Source organism: Dermochelys coriacea, chromosome 10 (assembly GCF_009764565.3).
Source record: "Dermochelys coriacea isolate rDerCor1 chromosome 10, rDerCor1.pri.v4, whole genome shotgun sequence".
Lineage (NCBI taxonomy): Eukaryota > Metazoa > Chordata > Testudines > Dermochelyidae > Dermochelys > Dermochelys coriacea.
Genome location: NC_050077.1, coordinates 36,479,037 through 36,491,188, shown reverse-complemented (window position 1 = coordinate 36,491,188; position 12,152 = coordinate 36,479,037). Strand labels below are relative to the sequence as shown.

The 12,152-nt window shown below is 48.9% G+C and overlaps 1 long non-coding RNA gene across 1 annotated transcript; it reads left to right on the top strand.

Moving 5' to 3' along the window:
- The first annotated feature begins 407 nt into the window (after window positions 1–407).
- On the top strand, window positions 408–629 carry LOC122456066. Its single transcript, XR_006274701.1, has 2 exons — window positions 408–465; window positions 509–629. It is a non-coding gene; the product is annotated as an uncharacterized LOC122456066 (long non-coding RNA).
- The last annotated feature ends 11,523 nt before the right edge of the window (window positions 630–12,152 follow it).

Genomic DNA, 12,152 nt, shown 5'->3' with positions numbered 1-12,152 from the left:
TTTGCAGAAGCAAACCCATTGAGCAAAAAGCTGGGCTGGATTAGCAAACTCACCCTTCTAGCTCCATGCCAGCATGGCCTGCACTTAGGGCACAAGAGCCTTCATTTAGCTTCATTCTACTCTAAGGCCTGCTCTACAGTACGCGGTTATTTCGGAATTAGCCGAGTTACCTCAAAAGAAAACTGGTTCTGTCCACGCGACCAAAACAGTTTTTTCGATTTAAAGGGCTCTTTACTCCAATTTCTGTACTCCACCTCGGCAAGTGGAGTAGCGCTAAAATCGAGATCGCAGTTCCGGGTTACAGGTACTGTGGACGCAATTTGACGATATTGGCCTCCGGGAGCTATCCCAGAATGCTCCCTTGTGACCGCTCTGGACAACACTCTGAACTCCGATGCACTAGCCTGGTAGACAGTAAAAGCTCCTGGAACTTTTGAATTTCCTGTTTGGTCACCATCAGCACAGGTGACCATCAGCACAGTCCACCATCACAGGCGACCCTGCAGAGTCCAACATCACAGGCGACCACGCAGTCCCGGATTCGCAGACGAACTCCAGCATGGTCCAAATGGGAGGTACTGGATCTCATTGCATGTTGGGGAGATGAATCTGTTATGGCAGAACTACGTTCCAAAAAAAGAAATGCAAATACATATTCTAAAGTCTCCAGGGCCATGACGGAAAGAGGCTACTCCAGGGACACAGAACAGTGTCGTACAAAAATCAAGGAGCTCAGGCAAGCATACCAAAAAGCCAGGGAGGCGAACGCTACATGCCGCTTCTACCGTGAGCTGCATGCAATTATGGGGGGGGGTGACGACACCACTACCCCACCACTATCTGTGGACATCTGCAAGGGGGGAGTAGCATGGAGCGAGGAGGATGAGTTTTTGGAGGATGAAGAGGAGGAGGAGGAGAAGGAGGACAGTGCACAGGTGGCAAGTGGGGAATCTGTTTTCCCCCCTAGCCAGGAACTATTCTTAACACTGGAGCCAATAGCCTCCCTCCACTCCCAAAGCATGCTCCGGGACCATGAACCTGGGGAAGGCACTTCTGGTGAGTGAGAGCTTGATCCGAGCTTCACGGTGGGGGATGGGGGGAAACCCAGCCACACTGGTCTGTTCGCGTTTAGTTTAAAGGGCTCATCCCTGCTCAGACCTTCATCGGAACCGTGCTGGCTGTTCGTGTTTAGTTTAAAGGGCTCATCCCTGCTCAGAGCCTCATCAGAGCCCTGCAGTGGGTGGGTGTGGGGCTGAGGGAGGGAAGGGTGTTGTCTGAAGCGATCATCCCAGAGAGCCCGCAGGCTGCCTGCAAGCTGAATTCTGTTGCCTGGCCGCATGTGATGGCTTACTCACACCAAAGTGGCAGGCACTTCAGTATAAGAGGCAAAATGAGACCTTGTACAGAAAGAACATGTGCTGTGTATTATGAATTGCCTGTTTCACTGAGAAACAGTGTCCCCTTTGTTCTCTAAAATGTATCTTTTAAAATACGACCCTCCCTTTTTCTCCTCCCACAGCAGGTGCAAATATTTCAACACGGCCCCTATCGACTTCGTCCCAGAGTCTGTCCAGATTAGAAGGTGGAAAAAACGAACTCGGGACAACATGTTTGCGGAGCTCATGCAGTCCTCCTGCACTGATATGGCCCAGTTGAATGCGTGGGGGCAAACAATTGCAGAGTCGCGTAAAGTGTTACATGAATATGAAGAGAGGAGGGACATGCGCGATGAGAGCAGGCAGGATGCTATGGTCAGCTTATGGAGGAGCAAATTGACATGCTCCACTGTATGGTGGATCTAATGCAGAAAAGGCAGCAAGACCACAGACTGCCACTGCAACCCCTGTATAACCGCCCTCCCTCCTCCCCAAGTTCCATAGCCTCTGCACCCAGACGCCCAAGAACACGGCAGAGTGGGAGGCTATGGGAACCCACACAGTCAACCACAGAGGATTGCACAAGCAGCAGAAAGCTGGCATATCCTAAATTTTGATTTGGTTTCTGGACTTGTCCTTCCCTCCTCCACCACCCCCCTAACCCAATAGCCCTGCTCCCCTGTCTAGCTTCTGATTTCTCTCAATGTTTTGTGCAACAAATAATAAAGAAAAGTTTTTAAACAATTGTGACTTTATTTCCTTTCATACACATATAGGGAGCAGGTAACTTTAAGAGAAACAGACACAACTCTCATACCGTACCCTGGCCAGTCATGAAACTGGCTTTCAAAGCTTCTCTGATGTACAGTGCGCCCCGCTGCGCTCTTCTAATTGGCCTGTTTGGCTGTGCGAAACTGGCCGCCAGGTGAGTTGCCTCAACCTCCCACCCTGCCATAAATGTTTCCCCCTTACTCTCACAGATATTGTGGCGTACACAACAAGCAGCAATTACAATGGGAATATTGGTTGTGCTGAGATCTAACCAAGTCAGTAAACTGTGTCAGCACGCTTTCAAATGTCCAAACACACATTCTACCACCATTCTGCACTTGCTCAGCCTATAGTTGAACTGCTCCTTACTACTGTCCAGGGTGCCTGTATACGGCTTCATGAGCCAGGGCATTAAGGGGTAGGCTGGGTCCCCGAGGATAACTATAGGCATTTCAACATAATTTTCTGGTCTGGGAAGTAAGTTTCTGGTCTGGGAAGTAAGTTCCTTCCTGCAACTGTTCAAACAGACCAGAGTTCCTGAAGATGCGAGCATCATGCACCTTTCCCAGCCATTCCACGTTGATGTCAATGAAACGTCCCTTGTGATCCACCAGTGCTTGCAGCACCATGGAAAAGTTCCACTTTCGGTTTATGTACTGGCTGCCTTTGTGCTCCAGTTCCAAGATAGGGATATGGGTTCCATCTATCGCCCTGCCGCAGTTAGGGAACCCGAGCTCATTAAAGCCATCCACAATGGTCTGCACATATCCCAAAGTCATTACCCTTGATAGCAGCTAGTCAATGATTGCATTGGCTACTTGCAGCACAGCAGCCCCCACAGTAGATTGGCCCACTCCAAACTGATTCCCAACTAACTAGCTGTCGGGTGTTGCAAGCTTTCACAGGGCTGTGGCCACTCGCTTCTCAACTGTGAGGGCTGCTCTCATTTTGGTGTTTTTGCGCTTCAGGCCAGGGGACAGCAAGTCACAAAGTTCCATGAAAGTGACCCTATGCATATGAAAGTTTCTCAGCCACTGGGAATCATTCCATACCCGCAACACTGTGCGGTCCCACCAGTCTGTGCTTGTTTCCTGGGCCCAGAATCGGCATTCCATGGCATGAACCTAGCCCAAGACCACCATGATCTCCCAATCGCCACATGCCGTGCCGTCTGTGTCCATGTCCTCATCAGTATAGTAATCGTGCTGTCGTCGCTTCCTTGCCCGGTTTTGCAGGTACTGCACATACTGCTGGATAATGTGCGAGGTATTTACAATGGTCAAAACTGCAGCGGAGATCTGATCGGGCTCCATGGCTATGGCACCTGCATGGGTAATCCTGGAAAAAGGGCGCGAAACGTAGGAGAGCAGAGTGGGAGCGGAAGCTGTGCTGTTCGGTTCATGGTAGCTGAACAATGGCGGAAAATGGTTGTCTTCTGTGGCTTTCACGTAGGACGGAGCCCAGGACAGAGAACGTGGAGAAGCTCGGAAGGGTGGCAATAGCGGGGGAGAGCAGAGTTGGCGGCGAAAGCTGTGCTGCTCGGTTCATGATGACTGAGCAGAGTTGGCAGCAGAAGCGTTCGATGAGGAAGAGGAAGAGTAGATAGTAGAGATTACATAGGAAGATGAGAGGAAATGAGAGGTGGAGTCATAGTAGCAGGAGAGCAGCGGTGCACCATCTGCTGGAAGCAGTATGGCGTCTGCACGCCAAAAAGGCGCGAAACAATTCTCTGCCGTAGCTTTCAGACGACACACACCCAGAAACACCTGCAAGAATGTTTTTGCCCCATCATGCACTAGGAGCTTAACCCAGAATTCCAATGGGCGGCGGGGACTGCAGGAACTGTGGGATAGCTACCCACAGTGCACCACTCCGACATTCGATGCTAGCCTTGGTACTGTGAATGCAATCCGCCGAATTCACACGCTTTAGAAGACTGAATGTATAAAATAGCTTCCGAAATTTCGAATAGAATGATTTCGAAATAATTCCGTACTGTAGATGTACCCTAACATTTCCGTTCAGTGACAGAGGGTTCCCAGCAGACAGAGCTGCCCTAAAAGCACTGGCACTAGTTACTTGGAGGTAAAAACAGCACCTCTAATGCTCAAAGAAGTGGTAGTCAGACCTCCTGGGTCTCTCCTCAGTTCTGCCACTGACTCACTATATGGCCCTGGGGCAAGTCACTTACCCTGTCTGGAGCTCAGTGGCCCTGAGTCTCTGAGTCCTTCAAACAACTCCCTGACAGTGCTGCCTATGTTTCCCCGCATGATGACAGGACTCCCAGCCAGGACCAGATTAACCCCTCACTGGGCCCTAGGCAAACATACATTTCTCCTGACCTGGTGCCATGGAGAGAGCCCAGATGGGGTGAGGTGGTGGGGTTGGTGAGCTAGCCGACCCCTTGCTCACCCTGCAGCAGTGGCTTCTGCCCCACAGAGCGGGGCCCGACTCCTCACTCCACTGGCATAGCAACCTGGTGCACAGTGTTGCAGTGCCACTCAGGTTTGACCCGGCACACCAGATCGCAATGCCCAGAATGGGGAGCTGCTCCCAACCCTGCAGGACAGGAGCGGTTGCTGCAGGGTGAGCATGGGACAAGCTAGCTCTGCAACCCCCCAAGCCTCCCCTCCACACTGGGCTGGGATTAGGGTTGTGGTGCCAGGGCAGAGGGTGCTGCTGCAGCGTTGGTGTCCTCTTGGCGGGGCAAAAACACAGCGGCCGCAGAGGAAGAGAAGGACACTGGCCTGTGATTTTGGAGATCCCTCGTGAATTTGGACCCTAGGCATGTGCCTAGTTTGCTTATGAGTTAATCTGGTTCTGCTCCAGGCCACAGTCTCCTTACACTCCGCTATCAGTGCACTGAGGCAGAAGCATCCCAGGGCATCTTGCTTTGAGACGTGTAACAGTCAACAGCCTTTGTTTTATTATTGAAGCTCCTGCTCTCCCAGATGCCTTCCTCTCGGACTGCATGAGAACACTCTACGCTGGCATCTCTTGGGACACCAGATAGCTGAGGGAAATATCTGCATAGCACCTTTGCCGGGGGCTGCACATCTCTACCCAGTTATTAAAGATCAACACCACTCCTCTGACGACTGTGGAGAAGTTTTGCTAGCTAGGGAGTAGCTGTTACAGCATGCCACAACAGATGATGAGGTTACCCATCACATAGCCAAGGCCGGCTCTGAATTTGGAATGCTCTCATAGCACCAATGGAAAAATAGGAGCATCAAAACAAGCACCAAGTTCAATGCCCATCAGGCAACTGCACTAATAATGCTTCTATATGGTTGTGAGACACAGACAATATCACCACCACATGAGGAGACTTTATCAGCTCCAAATGTACTGTCTTCAGTCTGTTTGCAGGGTCCAATGGTGAGACCAGTGGCGGATTAAAGATTTTGCCGCCCCTAGGCCCTGAAATAATTGCCGCCCCCGCCCTCCGCACCAGCTCACCTCCGCTCCGCCTCCGCCTCCTCCCATGAGCGCACTGCCGGGTCCTGCTTCTCCCCGCTCTCTGCCAGTGCTTATGCGCGAAACAGCTTCGCGAAGGAGGGGGAAGAGGGGGGAATGCAGCGCGCTCAGGAGAGGAGGTGGGGCAGGGGCAGGGATTTGGGGAAGGGGACAAATAGGGGCAGGGAGAGGGTGGGGAATGGGGGCAGGGAAGGGGTAGAGTTGCAGAGGGCGCGAACCGGCGCCTGGGGAAGTAGCCTCTGGCTGCTATTATAAATTTGCCTCCCCTGAAAATTTGCCACCCTAGGCCTAGGTCTTGTCAGCCTAGGCGTTAATACAAGACTCCCAATATTGAAATCCCAGGTTTCAGAGTAGCAGCCGTGTTAGTCTGTATTCGCAAAAAGAAAAGGAGTACTTGTGGCACCTTAGAGACTAACAAATTTATTAGAGCATAAGCTTTCGTGAGCTACAGCTCACTTCATCGGATGCATTTGGTGGAAAAAACAGAGGAGAGATTTATATACACACACACAGAGAACATGAAACAATGGGTTTATCATACACACTGTAAGGAGAGTGATCACTTAAGATAAGCCATCACCAACAGCAGGGGGGGGAAAGGAGGAAAACCTTCCGTAATTGTTGTCAGATGTTTGGCATTCAAGGCATTCTCATAAAAGCTCAGCTGTGTGTTGCTCTGGCATCTCCTTCATATGGCAGACTCGAGAATGCCCAAGGCCATATTTTATGGTCAGCTAAAGTAATGCTCCTCTTCTCATGGTGGATGGCACAAACGAGCAGATCGAGGGACGTGATCGTTCCCCTCTATTCGACACTGGTGAGGCCTCATCTGGAGTACTGTGTCCAGTTTTGGGCCCCACACTACAAGAAGGATGTGGATAAATTGGAAAGAGTACAGCGAAGGGCAACAAAAATGATTAGGGGTCTAGAGCACATGACTTATGAGGAGAGGCTGAGGGAGCTGGGATTGTTTAGTCTGCAGAAGAGAAGAATGAGGGGGGATTTGATAGCTGCTTTCAACTACCTGAAAGGGGGTTTCAAAGAGGATGGCTCTAGACTGTTCTCAATGGTAGCAGATGACAGAACGAGGAGTAATGGTCTCAAGTTGCAATGGGGGAGGTTTAGATTGGATATTAGGAAAAACTTTTTCACTAAGAGGGTGGTGAAACACTGGAATACGTTACCTAGGGAGGTGGTAGAATTTCCTTCCTTAGAGGTTTTTAAGGTCAGGCTTGACAAAGCCCTGGCTAGGATGATTTAACTGGGACTTGGTCCTGCTTTGAGCAGGGGGTTGGACTAGATGACCTTCTGGGGTCCCTTCCAACCCTGATATTCTATGATTCTATGATTCTATGATTCTATGATATAAAGATGCACTGAAGTCAAACTTGAAAACATGTCAGGTTGACCCCCAGCGACTGGGAAGCAACAGCCCTTGACAGAGTAAGATGGAGGCAGATTTGTCATGTTGTCATTAACCTCTGTGAAGCCAGGTACCTTAGCACCTTATGTGGAAAAACATGACCAGCACAAAACAAGGATACAACCGCCTGCAATGGTCATGTAGACAAGCCTGTCTGTCCCACAGTTGGGTTCTCACCTTGGTCTGACCCTGAATTTACGTGTTCACCTATAGCGTTTTCTGGATCCTCATATGTCAACATCGACGTGAGACTCCATCGTTTTCCGAGGCTATGATCCCATTTTCAGGGGCAGTGCTTTGGATATTGGGATAGAGAAAGCAGAAGTTACTAAGCTGACAAGGTAGCAGAGATAAGTAACAAACCTTTCTATACAACTAACAGCCTCCATATCCCTGTATCTCCTTTATTTGGAGGTATGTACTTCTTGCCACTCAGACCTGCTGATAATTGCATGGAAAAGCAATGTAGGGTATGTCTACTTTGCAACCCAAGGTGCAATTGCAGCTTGGGTAGGCACACGCACACTAGCATGGCTAAGAATAGCAGTGTAGATTGGGTAGCATGGGCTTCAGCAACACAAGTACTCACCTAGGTTCCCCAGCATGCTTGGCCAGCCCATGCTGTCACGTCTACAGTTCTATTTTTAGCCGAGTGCAGTGGGTTAGCGGTGGCTCCTCCCCCTCTGGGTCAGTGGGAGGTCACTCCACCTCACTACACCGAGCTAGTACTGGTAACCTTAGCGTGGGTATGTCTACCCAAGCTGCAGTTGCAATTCTGGCACAGAGCAGAGGCCCTGGACCTGCTTCATTTACAGGGGCCAGCAAGCCCCTGGTGCCAGGAGCCTTGCTGTTTGTTTCCATTAGGAGAGGAAATGGATGAGAGAATCAGGTATTCTTTTGTGCAATCCTATCTATTCACCAAGGATGTGCACAAAGTCCTGTTTCCCTGACCACAGCAGGAACAACTGAAATCAGTGTCCTTGTTCAGAAATCCAAGTCTGCCTTTCCAGCCAGTACTGTGCCCAAAAGCAGCTGTCTCTGGGCTTCAAACCAGGGCCACACTCACCACTGCTTCTCTTGTCTGTCTGTTGGCTTTCTCCTTGCTTTCTGCCTCTGGTGCACACAAACACACACAGAGCTGCAGCCAGGCCCAATGGCTTAGCTGCTGCTCAGGGCCTTGCCATGCTGGGCAGTGCCTTGAGTGGTGGTTTCCACTGTTGCAGCTATCACTAGACAACGGCCATTTAATTGTCCCTTCCATTTAGCCTGGATGAAAGCGCTTTGCACACCCATCTGCTTTAATCAGGTCTGTGATTGATGAGAGGTAATAGCTTTGACTGGACTGTCCTCTGACCAGATGTGGTGGTGGTCTGAGGGCTCTGCACTTCACTGATGAGGCTGCTGCAGATTGGCTTGGCAAGCTTTGCATTCAATAAGAAGACTGGACTAACTACTGTTGGTGAATGAGAGAAACTCTCAAGCTTCCAATGTAACAATACTTTACAGACAGGGAGGTGCTGTAGACTGTGTGCAGCCCAGACAACTGAACAACGTCAACCAGATCTGCCAGTTACAAGTGCCAAAAGGAAGGCTGGATATTAAAAATCCCACCCAATGTGTAGCAATCATAGCAGTGCAAAGAGTGATGCAAACTGCTCAATAGGACCCACATTTTTCACCTGCTGGAGAAACCACTTCCCCCTGGCTCCCTATGGCTCTTCTCTGCCTTGTCACTTCAGCTGTGACAAATGAGCCCAAGCTGAGTGTTCTGCTGCCGCAAAAGATAATAGTTGGTGACAAATGGATTGCTAAGAATCATTCTGCATGAGGGAGAGGGTACAGGGGTCTCTGGAGGGAACTGTGACTCTCTGCCGCCGTGAGGCGGGCCGGGTGTCTCGGTATCCTTTGCTGCCTTGTCCCTTCCCCAACACCGGGCTGTGAACCCAGGCTGCTGTTGGGCACAGGAACACCAGTTTAATAATACTGCGTAGGGTCCCAAAGGACCATAAGGATGGCCCTGGCAGGAGGCACTGACATTCCGTGCTGCAGTTGCTCCACAAGCGCTGATCACTAGGACAAACCACAACAAGGATTACACCGGGTAGACAACAATTACACTCCACCCACCTCCTTGCATGATTGCATTTACCATCCTACGTCCTACGTGGAGGGCACAGAAATAATTAACTCCCTGCCAAGAGATACTCATTGGATACAAAAAGAAAAGGAGGACTTGTGGCACCTTAGAGACTAACAAATTTATTTGAGCATAAGCTTTCGTGAGCTACAGATCACTTCATCGGATGCATTCGGTGGAAAATACAGTGGGGAGATTTATATACACACACAGAGAACATGAAACAATGGGTGTTATCATACACACTGTAAGGAGAGTGATCACTTAAGATGAGCTATTACCAGCAGGTAGGGAGGATGGGGGGAAGGAAGAAAACCTTTTGTGGTGATAATCAAGGTGGGTCATTTCCAGCAGTTGATAAGAACATCTGACGAACAGTGGGGTGTGGGCGGGGAATAACATGGGGAAATAGTTTTACTTTGTGTAATGACCCATCCACTCCCAGTCTCTATTCAAGCCGAAGTTAATTGTATCCAGTTTGCAAATTAATTCCAATTCAGCAGTCTCTCGTTGGAGTCTGTTTTTGAAGTTTTTTTGTTGAAGTATAGCCACTCTTAGGTCTGTGATCGAGTGACCAGAGAGATTGAAGTGTTCTCCAACTGGTTTTTGAATGTTATAATTCTTGACGTCTGATTTGTGTCCATTTATTCTTTGACGTAGAGACTGTCCAGTTTGACCAATGTACATGGCAGAGGGGCATTGCTGGCACATGATGGCATATATCACATTGGTAGATGTGCAGGTGAACAAGCCTCTGATAGTGTGGCTGATGTGATTAGGCCCTATGATGGTGTCCCCTGAATAGATATGTGGACAGAGTTGGCAACGGGCTTTGTTGCAAGGATAGGTTCCTGGGTTAGTGGTTCTGTTGTGTGGTGTGTGGTTGCTGGTGAGTATTTGCTTCAGGTTGGGGGGTTGTCTGTAAACAAGGACTGGCCTGTCTCCCAAGATCTGTGAGAGTGATGGGTTGTCCTTCAGGATGGGTTGTAGATCCTTGATGATGCATTGGAGAGGTTTTAGTTGGGGGCTGAAGGTGATGGCTAGTGGCATTCTGTTGTTTTCTTTGTTGGGCCTGTCCTGTAGTAGGTGACTTCTGGGTACTCTTCTGGCTCTGTCAATCTGTTTCTTCACTTCAGCAGGGGGGTATTGTAGTTGTAGGAATGCATGATAGAGATCTTGTAGGTGTTTGTCTCTGTCTGAGGGGTTGGAGCAAATGCGGTTATATCGTAGCGCTTGGCTGTAGACAATGGATCGAGTGGTATGATCTGGATGAAAGCTAGAGGCATGTAGGTAGGAATAGCGGTCAGTAGGTTTCCAATATAGGGTGGTGTTTATGTGACCATCGCTTATTAGCACCGTAGTGTCCAGGAAGTGGATCTCTTGTGTGGACTGGTCCAGGCTGAGGTTGATGGTGGGATGGAAATTGTTGAAATCATGGTGGAATTCCTCAAGAGCTTCTTTTCCATGGGTCCAGATGATGAAGATGTCATCAATGTAGCGCAAGTAGAGTAGGGGCATTAGGGGACGAGAGCTGAGGAAGCGTTGTTCTAAGTCAGCCATAAAAATGTTGGCATACTGTGGGGCCATGAGGGTACCCATCGCAGTGCCGCTGATTTGAAGGTATACATTGTCACCAAATGTGAAATAGTTATGGGTCAGGACAAAGTCACAAAGTTCTGCCACCAGGGCTTCTTTTCCATGGGTCCAGATTATGAAGATGTCATCAATGTAGCGCAAGTAGAGTAGGAGCATTAGGGGACGAGCCCCTAACAAACATGATTTGTTTTTCCGAACAAGATTTTAGAAATGTCTGTGCTTTAATACAACCCTAGCTGCGACTGAGGTGGGTGTCTCTCTTAGCAGGGAGTAGACACTTCGCTAATACATATTCAGGGGCAGGCCTGCTGGGAAGTAGACTGAAACAAAGAAAATGCAGTTCAGCATTGAGACTGCAAGAGAAAGGCAGAGACTTCCAATACTGTAATTAACCAAAACCAGAAAAAGTGACTAAACTTGCTCTACAGCCTCTTTGAAAGCCTCCTGCCTTGTGAATTCAGATGCGATCTGCAATTCCCACATCTTAACTCAAGCGGATCTGAAAGTGGGGGTTTTCCTTTCAGAAACTTTGAAAAAATGAAATGTTTGTGGCCAAAAGGGACCATTTTGGGTCATTTCAGCTGAAAAAACCTCAACAAATTCAGATGAAAACAAAAAAGGTTTTTGGGGTTTTTTGACAAAAGTCTAAATGAGTTTTTTTTGTTTTGCCAAAAACCTGGAAACCAGATTCAAAGGAAATTTTTTAACAAGCCCAACTTCATCTGGCTGTTAAAATGACAGCCACCCATTCTAATTGTTTTTTTTTCCAATTGTATTTAGACATGCTTGGAAATGTGCTAGTGATTTACTCTTTGTAATGAGATGCAGCAGTTAGATTTTCTATTACATTTCAATGGCCTTTACGCTGAGAAGGCATAACACCAACACTCTGCTTAGAACTGTATGTTTTATATAAATCATTGTGTGGTTGTGGAAGGTAAAAGGAGACAAGGAACAAAAGTGGAGTGTTTTCTCTCTGAGGAGGAGGACCTGAAAGATTTTTTTTTTTTTTAAATCTGCTTCTTTTTGCTTTAAAAATTCAGGTCTTGTCTGCCCTGGAAGACTCTCTCTGGAGAACTAGTGAAATTCTGACATCACGGACGTCAAGGGACTGAGGCCCTGATGAAGTTAAAGTTACACATCTGCATAATAACTACCACCAGTCAGACCTTTGCTGCTATACCTGTGCTAGGTGAGGAAGACTGCCCAGCGGTCGGAAGCTGGCTGGAGGGGAGCCAAAGGCCTGTGGAAGACTTCAAAAAAGGAAGGCCTGGAAGCAGCTGCTCAGGGAAAAGCAGGGGGACACCCAAAGAGGCCCAGGAGGAGCTGAGGGGAGAAAGGGAAAGGAGCCTGGTCAGGGTGAGAGCTG